The 18,330-nt window shown below is 41.2% G+C and overlaps 1 protein-coding gene across 4 annotated transcripts in view; it reads right to left on the bottom strand.

Moving 5' to 3' along the window:
* The window catches only part of GPD2 (glycerol-3-phosphate dehydrogenase 2), a 95,991-nt gene extending 94,642 nt beyond the window's left edge, over positions 1-1,349 (bottom strand). Inside the window, exon 1 of one of the 4 annotated variants that reach the window (XR_015797242.1) lies at positions 650-1,074. The gene's annotated coding sequence lies outside the window, so the exon portion shown is untranslated. Of the gene's footprint in view, positions 1-159; positions 552-649; positions 1,075-1,145 lie in introns of those variants that run through there. The other 3 variants (XM_025163984.2, XM_007424033.4, XM_007424034.4) reach the window with 3 other exon arrangements.
* Between the last annotated feature and the right edge of the window lie 16,981 nt (positions 1,350-18,330).

Genomic DNA, 18,330 nt, shown 5'->3' with positions numbered 1-18,330 from the left:
ACATAAGCTCTGATAATTCGCCACAGGTTTTAGGTCTGAACCCTCTGAAACCACCTGCGTCCGCTCTCTCGTGCCCCACCAGATCCTGATCCCAGCCACCAAACCCACAAGCAGGCGTGAAGAACTTCGGAAAGCCAGAAGGACGCAACCCAGACCGACCCTCGCGATTCCTCCGGGACCCCGTTTCTCCGATCCAGGCTCCGATTCCACCGCACCGCCTGCCCAAGCCTGCTCCCGCCTGGGCTAAGGATGGAGAAAAGGCGGGAGGAGGAGTCAGCATCTCCCTGCAACCAGCACCCTTCCCTCCAGGCTGCAGCCGCCCACAGGGTCAGCAAAGCGGAAGATGCGGGATCCTGCGGCTCCTCCTCGGCCCAGCGAGTGGAAAGGAGGCTCGCGCCCGTCAAGTGTCTGGTCTCCGCCGTCAACAGGCGGCTGCTCCCGCCTCTCCCTGAGGCCCGGCCGAGGCGGGGATCGCAGATGAAAACTCCCGCGCTCAGTAGGCCCCGTTGCGGCGGCCGCCGCAAGGCGGGGACCATTCCGGAAAGCCGCCCGGCCGGCGGCCTACGCAAAGCTCTTACACTGCGTGTCTTAAAGCGCTCGCCTCCCCGGGCTGCAGGTAGCGCCCAGCCGGAGCGGTTTCCTTGCTTACCTTGCTTGCTTCTTTGCCAGCCCAGCAGCTTCTAGCTAGCGCCTGTGCTGCATTTTCTAGGAAAACCGGCCCCGCAAAGCGAGCCCCGCTCCGGCTTGCGGATGAACAAGAAGGGGTGGGCAAAGTTGCGGGTTCTTGGCGGACTCCCGTCTTCCTTCTCCTCCCCCCCTCCCCGCTTCCTCAAGGCGTGTCTCCGCTAACCGGCCTGTAAGTTCCCGTAATGTCGGGGGGGGGGGCGCGGGTGAAAGAGAGCGACCGTTTCCCGCTCCTCCCTTTCCACACACGTGTTAGTGTAGAGACAGGGAGAGCGCGCGAGTTAGAACCTCCCTTCCGAAAAGGAGGCCGCCTCGGCGCTCTGACATTTGCAGCCTGTAAACAACTCTCCTGCCAAGGAGAGTGCCCCTAAAAAAACCCGGGCGTCAACACATTCAGCTCTCAGAAACCGAGATTCGGTCCCAAGGGGAAATCACGAGGCGGTGCATGCGTGCCACCTTACTTGGATTTTCGCTCTGCTAAAGAAAGGGCAGGAGTAGGCGGCGAAGATGCTTCCAAACCAGGCTTTTCCGGTGCGGTTCTTCTGCTCCATTCGTCGAATTCATTCATTTGCAACTTGCCTGTGTTTTCCCTCCACTCTTGCATTTTCTTTCCAGGAAAAACGAATAAGGAGGGAAAGTTGGAGCAGCTGAACTTCGCCTTTCCACTGGTAGTGCTAGGAGCTGTCTCTTTAGGACTGCCCAAATCCACCCCCACTGGCCCAAGTTACTACTTAGGGGCCTCTGGTTGGGTCGCTATTTGCAAGACTAGAACTCTGCATTCCCCACCTACTGTCCAAACTGAGTACTGTAACTCCGTTCGGAGGCAGCTTTATGTCCCTTAACAGACCAGGAGCTGCAAACAGGTTAGGGCAGGAAAGGAATTGGGTGCTGTGTCCCTTTTCAGAGCCCAGCATAGTAACGAAGCGGGGGGCATAACCCCTCTTTCTCATGCTTAGATTAATAATGCAGCTCTCTGCCCCTCTAACGAAAATTTGCAAGTTGCTGTTTTTTGTGGGCTTCTTAGGAAGCTAACTTAGCTGTGGTAGTATTTTCTGAAAAATCTTTTATGGTATGTTGTCCTACACTTTAGATTAGAATTCCATTTGGAATCCTTGCATTTATAAAGCAGCATAAACATCTTCCAAATATTTTGAACGCTGTTCCCTTTTGCCCTAAAGAAAACAGAGTCAGGAATAAATACTGTATCCCTAGATGCTGTGGTTATTATAATGTGATGCACGTAACTGACCCTAACCGCTTTTAGTTAATGTAGCATGCCTCTAAATATCAGATGCTGGTAAAAAATGGGGAGGTAGAATGAACTGTTGCCTGCATATCATCTTTTTAAATTGGCCAAAGGCATTTGTGTGACCAGCGTTGAAACTGAATGTAGCGCCACAAACAATTCATATTTGGCTTAAGGCAATGTGTTAACCCAGATCCTGGGAAGGATCCCACTATCTTTGTGCATCTGGTTTATAATCAGCATTACTATCTTATTCAGACCATTTGCATTTTAATGCATACAAAGAAAAAATTGAAAATGTTTTCTCTCTTTGTTTAATAGTTTTCTGGAACCAGATATACCAAAAAAAAATAAATAAATCCCAAATTAAAAGATGAAACAGTATTCTTCAGAAAAATGAAAATGTAAAAACAAGTAAACAAGTAATGCCATGGGATATTTTGGGCAGTCTTTAAAAGGCCAATTCCTTTTGGAGGAAAAAGCCCCAGAGTTGAGATGTCTTTAACAATCTGTATTTGGGGTTTTAAAATAATTGTACAGGTTGAGCTGCTATTCTGGGAATAGCAGTTTGAAGCAAGCATACATAACTGCAGTCACAAAGGTACTGACTTGAGGTCATGAGTCCATAAACCAACACAAGATCTTTTCATAAGAAAATTCAAAGAACTTTTTTGTCAGCCCTAAGCAACACAAATCAGACCAGATAAATGTTTTCAAGCTTGACCTTTTGAAGGGACCTTATTTATTTAAATAGGGGTAAATAGCTGAACATCTAAAATATAATATTTATATTTGCATCCTGTGTTTTCTTCTAAGGGGCGGGCATGTTCAATATCAGCCCACTTTTAATCTGGTTGCAACAGCTGAATAACAAACCTAGCTAGGAAGGCATGATTAGCCCAGGCTCACCAGGCACCCAGTCTGTATCTAGGCTGAAGTGTGGTTACTCAGAGACAACCAGGCATAATTTACTTCTGGGATGCTTTAAAAAAAAAAGTGTTAAACCTAGAGTCTTCCTAAATAGTCCTACTCTGGACAACTACACTAACAGAAAAGGAAGAGATTATTTTTGCCTGTTCTTTCTAAAACTTCAGTGTTCCCAGAGAGTTCCCCAGCACCAGTGTGTGTGTGTGTGGGGGGGGGCTTATGGAGTTGGAGTGGGGAAGGGGGGATTTAAAAGAGTTTGCCAGTGGAAGAGCCCAGAGTAAAAGTCTCTTACAAATGGAAGATGCTCTTTGGACTTGAACTGGTTTAGTAGTCCTCCATCAGTCTAGCTACTCTATGCATCCGATGAAATGAGCTGCAGCTCTCAAAAGCTTATGCTTTTTAATAAAATGTGCTAATTGGAGAAGGTATTACCAGATTCCTGTTTTTTTGCCATCATAGAAACACTATGATGTCTGGCTGGATTGTATCCAGAGTACGGTTTACAAGCAACAACATTGTGTAGGATGATGATAATAAAGACCTGCTGTGTTCCCAGGCCTGAGGTTAGGGTGTCTGTGGAGCCCCTCTTAAGTCTTTTCTGAATGTGGGGAATGCTGTTTTAGTCTAGGCAGCCATGTTGTTTAGTTGTGTTTTTAATGTATGTATTGCACACATATTGAAAGCTGCCCAGAGTCTTTCTGGAATTGGGTGGCTTTAACAAATCTTATAAATAAACAAAATTATGAGAATTTCCCACCCTTTCTACTCATAATCACTCTGTTTGTACTCCTTCCTTATCTCTGTAGGAAGAACGTTCTCCCTAGCCAGTAATCACGAATATGGTTTACATTAGAACAAAATTGAAAGCCTGCAAAATAGAAAGCTCCACCCTGCCAGAATGTAATTATGCAACAAGACCATAATTCCTGTTCAAACAGTTATATTTTTATCCCCTTTTCTGTAACATATTCAGCAGCCTAGGAACATCATGCCAACAAAGGTAAGGTCAATTCTTGAATGAACACATATCAAGTTAGTGGATTTCAGATGCAATAGACAAAAATCTGTGTATACGTGGTATGATTCTGTGCGTGCGTGTGTAAAATGCATAAAATAAGAAAAATATGCAAGTGTCAAATCCCATTCAAATTTAACAGACATTCTACTTTAATAGAAATTCCTACCCAACCCTCGTTACTGTGTGAAATTGAGGGTTTACTGTATCTCAAAAAGGCAGTTGCTCTGTTCCATGCTTTCACAATTGCCTTTGGAATCTCTAATCCGGGTTTTTCAAGAACATGATAAGAGTTCTGTGAGAGATTAAGGGCAAAACAAAAAGTTCATTAGAAAATTCACTAAGTGCAGCCAGGACACTCATATCAGTTTTTCAGAGGTACAGTGGAAAGGGTAAAAATGAAAATACCTCAGCGTAAAAATGCCATGGCCACCAGTATGCACATGCCCGCTCTGCCTTCAAAGCAAAGTCGCCCTGCCCCAGCACTGTTTCCCTCCCCTGAATGAAAGATTTGCGTTTTTGGGTGAACAGGACAGGAATGTCCCTCCAGATTCCTAATCATCCCTTTTGTTATGGGTAGGTAGCAATTAGCCAATTTTATATTGTGAGAGCTTTGCCTCTTTACCAGGTTTTTTTTTTAAACAAAACAGGTTCCGCAGCCTGAAAAAGTTTGAAAAGCCCTGCTCTAGTCAGTGTAAAGGTGAAAGCTGCAGTTTTAGCATACAGCAGGATGTAAGTTTAAAAAATTCAGAATAAGAAAATTGAGTCCTTCTTCAGTGGATTTTGTATCTGAGAAGATACAATAGATGTTTCTACACATAGAATATCTATAAATACCTTTTAAGCAATCACATTAGGTATATGATATTTTGTCAAATATACCTCTTCATCCTCAACAGAGAAAATGAATGAGTACATATATATGCTGCAGGAGGAGGGTTGTGTTTTATATTACATGCTGACACATTTATTTATGAGGCATCAAAGTCCTATGACATTCTGTCAGATAAGAAAAGTAGATCCCTCAGTTGTCTTTTGGGACCAATTTCAACACTTTGTTTTGGATGCTGAAGTAGTAAATGCAGTTGACATTATTTTGGCTTCTTTACCAATAAGAATGGATACTTTTCCATTCATATTGTCTGAAAATTTGCACAGGATTTTTAGTTGCTTGACTCCTGCCCTTGCTTGTTTATAAAACTGGTTGGGAGTGAGAGGAGATGGAAAAAGATAATGATGAGCCTCTATTGACAGAAAGAAATGATTCTGTCATGTGTAAAAGAAGAGGTGATGTGAACTTTTTCCAGAATTACTTTCTTGGACAAGCTGCTTATATTTTGATGGTGCCTCAGTTCCACCAATTTCTGAGTAAGGTTGGAAGTGGGAGTGGTATATACATTGCCTTGGATATGAAAGATGGGATAAAACTCTAATAAATAATTAGTTCCTTTTCAATTTTGCCTCATGTCTAGTTGAGATAGACTGAAACTTTGCAGATGATATATATTGGTCACCAGATAAGTGGTGTGTGTCCCTGTTTGTTCTCCAAGGAGTTTCCAGTAGCATCACTTAAGTCAGTGTTGTCCAAACTTGGCCACTTTAAGATGAGTGGACTTCAACTCCCAGAATTCCCCAGCATGCTGGCTGGGGAATTCTGGGAGTTGAAGTCCACTCATCTTAAAGTGGCCAAGTTTGGACAACACTGACTTAAGGTATCCTTGACTATCCAGCTGTCCTAGTCTTTATGAGTGACGTCTGAGTGAGACCAGAGGATTCCTATTAAATTCCTTTATCATTGGCATATGGGATCTCTCAGGATACCACTTTATTAAAAATCACTTTGAGATTTAGTATGCACACATTTTCAGTGAATAAAATCTATAATTTTGCCTGGCATTCTGTTGTAACAAATGCATAAAACCAGAAGAAGAACCTGTCTGGAGTGTGGAGCCTTCAGTTGCTGATGAGACCCAGCTCTTTCTCCACCTGAATTCATGGAAGTTACCCAAGTTCTGAGGCAGTTGTTCATGTCAGAATGAGGGCAAGGAAACTGAAGCCTAGTCAAGATACTGCAAAATTGTTACTGGTTGTCAAAAGCAGAATTGTAAAAAAAGGTTCAATTTGTGTTGGGTGCAAATAGCCTCCACTTAAAGATTCAGATTTGTACTTCTGGATTCAGTCTAAACCTAGATACCTGCTTCAGTAATGGCCAGAAGTATATTTGCACAGCTAACTCAAATGCCCCAACTGTGACAATTCTGATCTGGCCATAGTGGCATATACCTAAGTTAAATCTGATTTGAGCTGCTGTAGTGAACTGAACATATGTTTGATTCTGGTACAAATTTCAGCTGGTCAAAAATGTTAAAAACCATTCCAGTCATTGTGTTAAAAGTTATAGGTTGTTCAGGTTACCAATGCTTTATATTTTAATTGTAATTTTAAACTCTGTGTGGTTTTTTTTTCCCTCACTTTCTTGATGCTTATTTTATGATCTTGTACTGTGCCTAGTTATAGGAGTATGAAAAAAATAAACCACTGAGCACACATGAAAACCTTATTACCAAATCTTCTTTGTTCTTCTGTTCATTTGTGGATCTAAATCAAAGTTCTGTTTACAACTTATAAAGCCCTACTTGGTTAAATTGCTTTATATAAGTCTGCTTAGGTTTTAAAATCCATGAGAGAAACCCTTGTCTCTCCCTCTATTATCAGAGGTTTATTTAGCAGAGTATCAGAGATGACTTTAGTAGCTATGACCAAGCTTTAAAGTTTCCTACCAAGGAAGAGAGAGCTAACTCCATTTTTTGTTGGCCTGCTCCAGAGAAATACTTATTTCTTCACCACGTTTTGGGCAATTAAGCTGACTTGCTGTTGAAATAGACTTTTAATCTGGTACATGGCATTCTTTCTTGACTAACCTGGCCTGACCTGACTAACAGGTCATAGGCACTTAAAGGTGTATGGGCTAAATCATGAAGGAGCACCCCAGTGCTTCGGCTAAGCACAACATCTCCTCTGTGCCTGTAGCCTGTCAGCTGGGCTATTTCTGAACATGGGTCTATTGCTCTTCTGAAAGGATGTTAAACCATGTTTAAAAATAACATGTTGACAGGGCACATGTGTGAAGCAGAGGTGCAGGGTAAAGAAGAAGGGAGATGTTCCTGCTCAGCACAAACCCTCCTTTGTGCTTGTTTCTGAACCTGAAGGACAGGTCACCTGGAGGAGAGATGCAGTGTGATGTGGGAACTAATTATAATTAGCAAGCTTTATTCTCAGCTAGTGCTGCAAGGGAGTGACAGTGTTGGCAGCAAATAGCCACAGAATCAATTTCTGACCTCATGCCTTCTGGCAGCAGCCAGAAGGATCCAGTTGGTGGCCATGGAGAATGTACAGTTGTGTTTGGCTTTTATAATAACCGGTCATTGCCAGGGCAGCCAGGGCCATCAAATCCAGAGTGGAGTTCAGTAGACACAGTGGGATTGCCCCCAATTTAATAACAACTGTAAAAAGTATTGTTACACACGCTGCTCGCAGGTTCAGCTTATGGTCACTCACTCACACACTCACAGCCTGTTGAGGCATGCGGATCTTGTCAGCCCCCCTTGCTTTCTACCTGGGTTTTCCAAAAAGGTCCAGCTAGAGCAGACAAGACACAGAGCCCTGGTCAACAGCCAGGAAATAATTCGGGATACACACAAATCACTTCCAACTGAACACTGTGGCACAAGAGGTTCTTTGTAATACATGGAGACCCAGTGAATTTAAAGTAACAGCAAAACTTTACTGGTTGCAAGGTAGATTTGCTCTTTCTCATACACATGCATGCACTCATCCACACTTACCCATGTCCTTCCCAACTAGGCTGCCAGGCACTAGCTAGAGGGACGGAAGCCACCAAATCTGGATCCAAAGATGACTCAGAAGACTCAGACGACTCAGAGTGGGCAGGCTTTGGGACCCCTTTTATCCCCAAAAGTCCTTGCTTTGTTGATTCACAAGTCTGGCAGCTGTTGATGGGATTGGGGTTGGGGTTTCCATGTGCTCAGGCCCAACTTCTTTTGTCTGATTCAGGTCACATTTTTCCTTTGTTTCCTTAAGGACCTCCTTCCTTCTTATCTACCTCCCCGAAGAGATCTCATAGACAAGATTCCTGGCTTTTGTCCTCTCTGCTTACGTGCCTGCTTCATCTTTAGGTTATGGCAGCTTCAGCCTAGTCTCACAGTATGACAGTGGGGAACCCCTTATCAGCAGAAGCAGCAGAAGCAGAAGGTGACAGAAGTAGCAACACACAGCTGGCAAAACCTGGCTTTCTTTCCTGGTTTAAATCTACCTTCTCTGCAGCTCAGAATCAGTGCTCTCTTTTTCAAAAGAGCGCAAACCCCATGTTTAAAAACAGCTGTGGCCCACATAAGGCCTGACAAGTGTTTTGAAAAACATCAGGCATTACATAGGCAGATGTTTTCAGGGAGGTCAAGTTCCTGTCACTCTCATAGCCCCACCCAGTTTGTTCATGGAGGATCTCAGTGACCCCAGGGCATGTGCCCTTAGCAGCCTGAAGTGGCCAATGGGATCTGGACAGATCCCAACCTCAGGTTGGATTAGCAACCCCATTTTTGTGAAAGAGTGCCAGAATTGTGTTGGAGGAAGAGGGGAAATGCTACTTTAAAACTGGAACCACTAAGGGTGGTTATAAGTGAAATGTTGGCCATGCCAGATGGCTTGGGGCCTGATGGGGGCTCACATTGTTGGAATTGGCTGGTGGGGTAATTGATTCTGCCCCTCCATCATCTTGAATTATATAGTCTTTTTGAATAGTATTATTTTTTAGGTAATTTAATATGGATATTTATTTTTACTGTTTTTAACGTTTAATTTTAACTGTGAGCTGCCCAGAGTCACCCTCTGGGGGAGATGGGCAACGTATAAATTAAATAAATAAATAAGCAAGCAAGCAAGCTGTCTCAACTATGGGCCAGGTAAAAGAAGGCAAAGACACAACACTATACAACACAATGGCAGCATCATGAGGGCACAACAGAAGAAAGTGGTTACTAGGGCATGTGCATGCCACCACTGGGGAAAGTGGGGAATAGTTTATAATCTCAAAGACATTTATTTTTGCAAGATTTCACTTCTTAATTTCCTATGAATTTACTTATAAATAATATATTTAGATCTGGAGACCAAAACATCAGTCTTGCACTTTCTTAACAAGAGCTAGGTTACATTGAAATTGTCAAGGGTTGTTTCTAAATCTAGGATTGGGGTATTTGTGACCTTTTACTGTTTCATAAGCCTTTGTGGTCTTACTGTGCTGAAAGGGACAGTGTCAGAATAGATGGACCCTGCAACATTTAAAGCACACTGACAATTACTTCTATATGATGAATTTTACCCTAATATTGTGGCTACTGTTTTGTATTTTCCTATATAAACCTTTCTCTGTTTTATTTGTTTGGTTTGCCTACACTGATAATTCTTTTAAAAGCTTAAGATTCTTTCTCTCTCTGAACTGCTACATGTAAATGGATATACTTGTAGGAGAAATAGGTTATTATAACTGATATTTATGATATATAACTGATGTCCAGGAAAACAGTGTCAGTGCAACATTCTAACAGAAGCATTGAATACATTTAATTGCCACATAGCACTTACGGCATTTTGTTCCAACGTACCTGTCTGCTCTCCCTTTGTAAAGTATGTCAGACTGATGCATCAAGACCGAAGAATTTATTAAACTAAAACAACAGATCATTAAGCTAGACTTACAAAATGTAGAGTATTCTGATAGTGTTTCCAGTAGTAGCAAAATATGCTTAGAAACTTACAGAATACCCACAAGGCGTGGTATGGTGCTGGGCAAAGGATATGCTATAGGTGTGAGGACTGGCAGCAGACTTCTCTTCCCTATTGAAGGAGGGTTATTCTTCTGTTCTGGTTTCTTGATGTCTACTTGATAGTCATTCTGTTAGCCTCCCTCTCTACTTGGATCTCTGATAAATGCATCGTTTACCAATTTTGTTCAGATCCATGCTACCTGGAGTGTTTCCCTCTTATTTCTTTAAAGGCCTCTGCCTGCCCATCCTTATCTTCCATTTTATGTAACCCTCCCCCATGACACAGTCTCCTCTTCATCTCTGCAACCCCATTTTGTTGTGCCTAACAGTCCATGAAGATATAGCATAATGGAAACAAAGCTATTCCAAAATGAGCAGAATCCCCCCCCCTTTTTTTTAAATATTGCTTCCAAACTCCTGAACCCAAAGATGGACACTGTTTTCTGAGTGTGAGTCTGTGTCAGTGTTGATGTTGATTTTTGGTCTGTTCTATAGATCTGCAGTTGGGCTTTGTCATTCCTTTCAAGGCATATAACATACGGCATTTAAGTCCTTTCTGACTGGTTACCAGATTGGAACTATGTATTTTTAATCAAGGAAATCATGTAAAGAGAAATCAACTCTTTGTTGCATTAACCAAGACAAACTAGGGATGGTTCATGGAAATCAGTTCAATGGCCTATATATGATGCTGCTTCAAGTACAGCTAAATAGAAACACAGGAAATTGTTATATACCGTGTCAGATCATTTATCTAACTAGCCCAGTACAGTCTATGGTGGTTTCCAGCAGGAATATTTTAGGTCTATTTGGAAATAGTGGGGTTTGGACCTGTTTCTGTTTATATTAAACTATATTTATTTTGGAATCTATGAATCAGGCCTATCTTTTGTCAACATCATTGTAAAGGAAAGATTTATTTATTTATTTATTAAATTTATATGCCGCTCATCCCCCCCGAGGGTGACTCTGGGCAGCTCACAATTAAAATCAAGCATCAAAGACAGTTATAAATACTGTATACATAAAAAGACTATAAAATTCAAGATGAGGGGTGGCATAATCAATTACCCCACGAGCCAAGTCCAACAGTGCGAGCCCCCATCAGGCCCCCAGGCCATCTGGCATAGCCAAGATTTCACACTCTTCCTGAAGGCCATGAGAGTGGGGGCTCACCACACTTCGAGTGGTAAGTTGTTCCACAGAGCAGGGGCCATAGCAGAAAAGGCCCTCTTCCCAGTCCCTGCCAGTCAAAATTCCTTGACTGATGGGATCTGCAACATGCCCCTTCGGCCGGACCAAGTGGGGTGGGCTGATATAACGGGCGAGACAGCTCCTCAGATAACCTGGCCCTGTGCCATGATTATATTTTTTATATATATTTATTTAATCAATACATACGGCACCCACTTGGTGGAATGACTCTGGATGGTTAACATAACATTAAAACTACAATCAACAAAAATAAAAAGCAGACACATTCCAGCAATCGGACACATCGTATCATCTTCTAAGATGGGCACATTTAACATCCCAGCCCAAGTGCCAAGAGAAAAAAGCAGGTTTTTAATGCCTCTCAAAAGGCTAAGCAGGGTTGGAGTCAATCAAATTTGGGGGGGTGGGGGGTGGGGAGGGTGAAGCCAAAGAAAAGAAAAGAAAAGACCTGGAGCATGCCCAACCTGGAAGAATGTACAGGATGGGACAATACAACCAGAGACAGGCAGTTGCACAAATAATGCAGTATAAATCATAACTAGCACCCAGTACCCCCAGAATTAATTAATTAATTAATTAATCAATCAACTTTTCATGGCTACCCATCTCCCAAAAAAGTGACTCTGGGTGGTATACAACACTTAATTAAAAAACCAATAAATATGTAAAACCATTCATTAGAAAAACAATAAAAAGCACACAAAACAGGAGGGGATAAAATTAATAAGGGAGCCATCACAAAATCTCCCTGGTCCACTGGGAGCCCCAGGCCTGACCACATAGCCAGGTCTTGAGGGACTTGTGGAACATTAAGAGGGATGGAGCTAATCTCACTTCTGGGGGGAGAAGATTCCACAAGGCGGGTACCACTGGCAGAGAAGGCCCACCTTCTGGGACTTGCCAAGTGTAGATCCTTAGCAGATGGGACCCACAGCATGCCTCTTCTGCCGGATCTGATGGGATGGGTAGATATAATTGGGGTGAGGCAGTCCCTCAGATAGCCTGGCCATGCCATAAAGGGCTTTAAAGGTCAAAACCAGCACCTTGAATTAGACCCAGAAGCAAACTCACAACCAACACAGCTTGCGGAGCAGAGGTTTAATGTGCTATTCTAGGGGCACACATAACTGCCTGCCCCGCTGCATTTTGCACCGGCTGATGCTTCCAGATACTCTTCAAGGACAGCCCCATGTAGAGTGCATTACAGAAGTTCAACTGGGACATGACTAGGGCATGAGTGACTGTGAGCAGAGCCTCCCAATCCAGGAACAGATGCAACTGGCGCACAACACAAAGCTGTGCAAAGGCCTCCTAGCCATAACCTCTTCAAGCAGGAGTCATGAGTCCAGGAGGATCCCCAGATTGCGTACTGGGTCTGTCTGGGGTAGTGCAACCCCATTCAGCACCAAAGATGGCATAGTCCTAGAATCGGAAGGCCCCGAAACCCAAAGCCACTCAATCTTGCCAGGGTTCAGCTGAAGCATGTTGTTCCCCATACAGACCCTCACAGCCTCCAGGCACCAGGATAAGACGTTCACAGCATCACTTAATTTGCCAGGGGCAGAGATGTATAATTGGGTATCATCAGCGTACTGATGATACCTCATCCCATGGCGACAGATGAGCTCATCCAGTGGTCTCATGTAGATGTTAAATAGGAGAGAGGAGAACACCGAACCCTGCGGCACTCCACAAAACAGGGGTCGAGGGCAAGATCTCTCCTCCCCAACCACCACCAACTGGAATATGCCCAGGAGAAAGGAGGCAAACAGGCATAGCACCATGCTGCCTACCCCTAATCCTCTGAGCTGATCCAGAAGGATTCCTATTCTACTGGAAGCCTGTGTGGCTCCCAAAGGAGTGATGTTATGTGGGCATTCCAAGGTATACCCATAACTACCTATGCTGCTGATTCGGAACCAAATGCAGTTTCCTGATGGTCTTCAAGGGAAGCCCTATGTAGATGGCACTGCAATAATCCAAAGAGGAGATGATAAAGTGACCATGAGCAGAGCCTCTCGGTCCAGGAACGAGCGCAGCTGGACACCAGTTGAGATTGTGCAAAGGCCTTCCTGGCCTCAACTACCACCTGGTCCTTGAGCAAGAACTATGAGTCCAGAAGGACCTCCAAACTGTGAAGTGGTTCCAAGAGGGGGAATGCAATCCCCTTCTCACCAATGCTTTATAAATGTTTTAAACATTAATTATTAACATCAAGTTTTCATTCAGTTTTGTGTCAAAAGTATGTATATCAATCATTCTGTGAATATGCTGGTTTGCTCTTGAGTATTTCAACATAATCTTGAAATCCTAAACTGCATTGTGTTGCTGACACTACTTGATCCTGTGAGTAGAAGAAATTAAATTAAATTGAGGAATGTATGTATGTAGTTTTGGTCCTAAATCGTTTTTCATAAAATCACAGGCATCCCATTCATTCCCAGGAATTGGGCGGATCGGGAGCCACACATATAACTTTAGACAACCTACATCCCTATTCACAGTCTCCTGTTCTGCACTTCTAATGCACTCGCATACTACTCTCTCCCCCTTTCTCTGTTTCACACACACATCTACACACACAAAAATAGGCCTTTGAATAGCATGCCCACACTTCAATGTAAATGCCATAGTTTTCAGAGTCTCAGCATTCAAAAGCGTTTTACCAACATACTTTGAGAGGGATGCTCTTATTAAGAAAATAAAAGTCCCCTTAGCCTACTTTTATTATAGCTATAATTATTTTTAATTAATTAAATTTAAACACTTTTAAAAATCTCTCCTATTTCTTTACTATTTTTTTTTCTTTCTTTGTCTCCTGTTTGTCACATTAATACATGATGCCTCTTCTGCTTGTATTACTCCAAGGTGGCTGCCTTTATTTCTCAGCCAGAATTTCCTCCCCCACCCCCTGTTTTTCTTCTTAAGGAAAAATCTGCCAGGCCAGACTTCATTTAGGCATGTAGCCCCAGCCTTTTGTTGTAAAAGGAAATTAATACATCTTCAAAAAGAGTTTGGATGCGAGAAAGCATCCTGTTCCTTCATTATAATGCACTATGATTTGATGTTGTAATGCCTTATCTCACAAGAGGACGTCTCTTCACGATGTGATTTAGATCAACTTCAATAAGATTTATTTTTATTAGATGACTCTTTGCCCTGTGGCTCAGTTTTAGAGATAGTCTTGTATCTTTCAAGGCACAATTAAGTAGACATTTAAGAAGGGGAAAAATCTTGTTGGAGTGTAGTCTATTGTTAGTACAAAATAATATCTGCTTCTTTACTGATGGCTTTACATTGTTCTTCTCTATTAACACAGGGCCTGTTTCTTTTTCAGCACTGGGTACAATTAAAATAAATTATTATAGAGACATGCACAGTAATAAGAAGAATATATCTTATGACAGTTTTATTAGTGGAGACGGAACAAACATTTTTTACTTTCCCTTGACCAAGTTATACAAAATTAATTCCAACTTTAATAATACTACTGCACATTTTATAGCACCTTTTGAGTATTCAAAGCATTTCATGTATTTTGTTTCAGAAATCTTTACAGCAAGCCTGACAGGTAGGTGAACAGTATTATTACTACATAGAGATTAAGGACAGAAACTCCACATGTTGTCCTTAGGAGTGGATTCATGGTTGAATTGAACAGTGAGGTTTCAGCTGAGCTTCCACAATATTAGCTGCTATATGAAACCAACCGATAATTTTAAAAAATTTACTTGGCCTCTCAAAAAAAAAGCTTTTAACTTCAAGTAGGGATATGCTGTCTATACAAACATATGCACACATGCTCACAAAACCTTAGGACTAAAAGAGTGCCAAACACGGAGGACAAAGTGGAGCCTTCTCCAGACAATAATGTCACATCAGGTCTGAAATATTACATGTTACATTACAGGTGAAGAAGAGAGCAGGCCATTGATGAGCAGCAGCAAAGTAAACACAGGGCTGAAGAAAGCCTCAGATTAAAAAACAAACAAACGACCAAAACGAATGTACATGAAGACTGAGTTCAGTACTTTGATATACTAGAATGTGAAAAAGAGTAATAAAAACTTTCAGAACATTGTAAAATATATTAGTGTATTGTTTCCCATTGTAAGCTTTCAAACGCATCTCAAGTTTTTCACTCATTTTTAAATGTTCAAAAATAAGGCTTCACACTGTTAAAACTTTATTTGATGAGCATGTTTAAAGGAAATATTCCTTCTTGTCCGGTAAGTAAGCTTTGCATGGCTTTGGAGCAAATGCAAATTTTTAACTTTTCAAATGGGCAGACTCTGCCCATTCCTATACCGTATTTAATTATTCCCCCTAATATAATGCAATTAATTTTATTGTCACTGCAAAGATCAGATTTATAGAAATTCTTTATCTTCAGTACTAGACTACTTTTGTGCATATCCAGCATTTACAACCATGTATCCTTTATTTGTAATTAGCAAATTGGTGGGTGGGTAGACAGACAGACACACAGAAGTAAAATGTATGTTCATTCTTGTTCCATGCAGGGGGGCACAATTGCTCTTGACTACCATTCTAAGAGACCTGCACTCCCAATAAATTGGTGGTGCATGGACAAAAAACTAAATGGGAATTGGGGAGACTCAGGTTCAAGTCTCCCCTCAGCCATGGAAATCTGCTGAGTGACATACCTGGCCTGCAAAAATCGGAATGACCACTACCAGGTAGCAAAGTGAGTTAAAAAAAAAACAACCTTCAGGGCTTTGCTGCCATCTAGTGGTTATCTGTATTTCTGCAATCCAGAATTTATTCCCCCTAGACCAGTGTTGTCCAAACTTGGCCACTTTAAGATGAGTGGACTTCAACTCCCAGAATTCTCCAGCCAGCCATGCTGGCTGGGGAATTCTGGGAGTTGAAGTCCACTCATCTTAAAGTGGCCAAGTTTGGACAACACTGCCCTAGACGTTGGACAAGTCAGTTTCTCTCGGCCCAAGCAACCTCATAAGATTGCTGTAGGGAGAGAATGGACATCGCCATGTAAGCTGCCTTGAGCTCTTGGATAAAAGGTGAGATATCAATCTAACCAATAATAACTGTATTATTACAATGACTCCTGATCTGTTTAATCATCTCTTGTCTGCTGCTACTATGGGACAGGTCTTCATCTTTCCTACCTCCTTGTTTTTCATAAAGCTTATGCCACAACAGCATCACCGCACAAGAAAAGCCTCTCTGATACACAAGTTGCTGTACTATCTGGTACAGCCTGGACAGCAATCTGCAGTTGCTTAAAGATAATGCTGACCATATTTTGTCACTGTGACTATTGTTACTTTGCATTCTATGTTACTGTCAGCCTTCAAAGTAGACCAAACTAAAACCCCAGAGTCATGCAGGTTAATATACTTTTATCATAAGGTTATAGTAACAGAATTCTGCAAGTCTAAATGCACTTCCTCTCCCCTCTTCCTCCCTTTATTTCCGTGAGAACTAGGGAGAGTCAAGCCTGAGTTGCTTTCTCAAATTACATTTCTGCTTCAGACTCAAAATTCTTTTATCTGACCATTGTCTTGATTGCGGCTCTTCCTCCTGTTACTCCTTCTGCCTATTACAGTTACTCAGTTTTTATGATTAACTGCTATTTTGGTTTATCTAAACTGATACTTACTCTTTTCTGTGCCCTGTACTATGCTGGTTTTCTGGTGCCAAAATTCATTTGCTTCACCCTAGTTTGCTTATAACAAAGGAAAATATTGGCCCATCTGAAGCACTGAGTCACTTACAAAATTCCAATTCCCATATAAGTCTTCTAATTACTTTTTAATTCCAGGTCTATTTATTTTACTTTTCATACAAAAATTAGCTCCAAGGGTTTCAAACTTGTGTGGTGGGTATAGGTACTGAAATGATTTCACATATTTCATTTAAAAATCCCTCAATTTCTCAATCTGCTTTTGTAAATAAAAACTTAAAGTTAATCCAACATTGTTATTCCCTAAATGACACACATATTCCTAATGCCGTATGTTCATCGTTGTTTGGAAAATCTCTCATTGCATCATCATATTCCAGATGTCTGGCAGGAAATGTGTTGTATTATTGCAGTGAAGTTTTAAAAAAAATTTGAATACCACAATGCAAACCTAACATTCATATTTCTCAAAAATGTTCTCCTGGGGCATAACTGACCTCTTTGTGTCTGGCTTTTAATGCTGACATCGGAAGGAAACAATGTCTCTTAATTCACCAGTCCTTCCTACGATGAACTCATTTGTGGTATTCTAGAAATATTTACAGATGCTCAAATTACATGTTTCATTTTCCTCAGAGATAGGACTTTCAAATCTGCAACAATCCACTGCTTTACAGATGAGCAGGAACACCCCGGTAATAGGCTAGAGACTGGATCTAACTTTACAGAGCATTTTATTTTTTAAAAATAATTTTATTAAAAGAAGATTTTACAAAGATTTAAAAAACTACAAAAACATAGAAGAAATAGAAAAAGATTATAAAAGTGTAAAAGAAAAAGTGAATAACGAAAAGAAAGAGAAAAATATCTAAAGATGCTACTTCCAATCTTCTTCACAGCAGTTACAAACATGGTAATTACCATCTCCATCCTCCCATATTGTGTATTACAGTTTCTTTCTTCCCATAAACAAACCTTTTTAGTCAATAAATCCTGAACTCAGCAGTTCATTTTTATCCATTTTCAGCAAAAAGTCTCTAAAGGGTTTCCAGTCTTTTATAAAAGTAATTGTAGTTCCCTCTTGATCAAACAAGTCAATTTAGCCATTTCTGCAAACTCAGCCATCTTCACAATCCATACCTCCATAAATATTTTCAGAAAATAAATTCTTTGTTTAGAAACTTTTTTATGGGTCCTTCGATTCTGAGAATATCTTTACAGAAAATGCAACTATCAATTAATGAGGGAGGATTCGGTTTTCTGAATTTGGAGCTATATCATCAACTTTATCTATTGCCAAGTATTAAATACTGGAAGCCAACAATTGGTGTTAATTTTCCAATTTGAGCAACATTGGAATATACACATATAACACCTTTGGTCAAAAGGACAGTATTAGAATAGAAATATACTAAAACTCTAATATCTCTGGAAACAATTTTGTCAGTTAGAAAGCTAGAAAGAATGTAATATCTAATTAAAAAAAGATTTGTTCAAGCTTTTTTCCCATGCTAAATTGACTGTATGGGAAACCCAATATTAAAAATTGGGAAAAAGATGATGATATGGAAAAGTTGGATGGAAGCAGGGATATTGACTCTGGACTAAATGGTAGATGATGAAGATGAATTTTTAACATATGCTGTGTTAAAAGATAAATATCAACTATCAGATGTATCCCAATGGCAGTATCTATAGCTACAGTATTTGTTAAAAACATTGTTTGAACCAG

The sequence above is a fragment of the Python bivittatus genome, unplaced genomic scaffold (assembly GCF_059951505.1).
Source record: "Python bivittatus isolate LINGU-HERP-01145 unplaced genomic scaffold, Pbiv_v1 ctg000480_np1212, whole genome shotgun sequence".
NCBI classification, from domain to species: Eukaryota; Metazoa; Chordata; class Lepidosauria; order Squamata; family Pythonidae; genus Python; species Python bivittatus.
The sequence above is the reverse complement of the archived record's forward strand: the minus strand, read 5'-3'. Positions and strand labels throughout refer to the sequence as shown.